We start from the raw sequence: 1,941 nt of genomic DNA, 5'->3' as shown, positions 1-1,941 counted from the left end.
AAGCATCCTACCACAGTTATGGTGTGGAGTATCATCTCAGCCAAAGGCACAGGGCGTTTATATATTGTTGAAGGCACAATGAATCAGCACCAAGAAAGTTTTGGAAACAAGACTGCTGACCCAATTGAGAGACTGGTTTCCTGATGGAGACTGTATTTTCATGCAAGATGGTGCACCATGCCATAAAGCCAAGTCAGTGACAAAGTTTTTGACAGAAAAACATGTACAAACATTGCCATGGCCAGGAAACAGCCCAAATATGAACTCCATAGAGAATTTATGGGCGGTTGTTAAGAAAAGGCTAAAGAAAACCAGCACTACCACAAAAGTTCAATTGATTGAACAACTTATCAAAATATGGCACCATGATGAGGAAATAAAAAATAAATGTCCAGGTCTTGTAGAAAGCATGCCAAAGCGTATAGAAATGTTACTTAAGGCTAAAGACATGCACACAAAGTATTAATGTAACTTTAAATTGTTCAATAAATTCTTTTTAGAATATAAAAACTATTTTTATTGAAAAAAACCTAGTTGAGTCTCATAATTTTCACACCTCTGTATTTGTGAATGAAATTATAAACAAATGCAAAATATACAATATTTTGCTTTATATGTTTTTAATTGATATGTGGCTATGCATATGCATTCGTAAAAGAATAAGTATACATATATGAATAAGTCATTAGACTTTCATATAAATATATACTTTTCACACGTGGCCCACGTGAAATTTTTTCTGTAAGAATATAGTATAGCGGTTGTACTTTTTAAAAATAGTTTTGAGCGGTATAAGCATTATAGCCGCAAATTCCTTAGAGAGGAGTAGTAAATATATTATTGACATCTGCTTCACACACGTGAACTTCTCACGCTCAAATAAAGTGCAATGGTTGATCATATTTAGTGTGGTTTTCAGTGATATAAGCATTATAGCCATGGTGCAGTGGTTGGAGCGCATGTTTCAGAAGCAAGAGAACAAAAGTTCGAAGCGATCTCTGGGCATATTTTACGCCATGGGAAAGGAAGCAGGCGTAAACTTTCAATTTAAATGCTCTTCCACGGCACTTTGTACCAAGACCGTTAGGTCTTCTTGGGACACCTAAAAACAAAAGTTAAAAGGAAAAAAATCCCATACAGGAGAGCGGTAAACATATAGCCCACCTGAGACTAACACGTACGAGTATAGTATGGCGTTTGTTCTTATTTAGTGTGGTTTTAATGCTGTAAGTAATGTAGTCATGCATGAATCACACCAATATCATCCCTTAAAAAAGAGTGGTACATACAGTGGTCAATGTGCAATTGCCAAAAATGGCCATTAATGAAATGTCAGAATTTCTAAAACATCAAAAAATCCTATTGTTTGGCTGGACTCCAGTAAAGAATAGCAAAAGCCATTAACATATAGTCTTATTGTTTTCAACGAAAATTTACGATTTGTTAAAAAGTTAGCTACTTACCCAATTAGTTTCAATATGATTTATGTCATATGCAAGCAATATTTGAAAAAGGAAGGTTACTATAACCATCAAATATATGCTTTAGTTAAATCATAAAAAACTAATATTATAGCAAAAAACAGGTTCATATTACCTAATATAGCAATAGCTATATTATATACGACACTTTTATGTCTTTTATATCAATCTTGGCCGAATTTTCTTAAGCTCAATGTAAAGCCGGTACCGGATTTCAATTGTTATAAAATTCGATTTAAAAAATTATTACTTTAATGGTAATCGAGCTACTAGCTAATATTCTTATTATTAGTCTTTAAACAAATAAATAAACAAATAAATAAAAATACATTTTGCAAGAGTCAAGTTTAAAATGTGTCTAAACACACTAAACTAGAATTAAAATAAAGAAAATTTAATTCTTAGTGTAGTTAAACTTTTAAGTGTGTGACCAATCTAAAGCGTTCAATGAAATTTTTTT

The sequence above is a fragment of the Hydra vulgaris genome, chromosome 12 (genome assembly GCF_038396675.1).
Source record: "Hydra vulgaris chromosome 12, alternate assembly HydraT2T_AEP".
NCBI classification, from domain to species: domain Eukaryota; kingdom Metazoa; phylum Cnidaria; class Hydrozoa; order Anthoathecata; family Hydridae; genus Hydra; species Hydra vulgaris.
Note: the sequence above shows the minus strand (reverse complement) of the source record.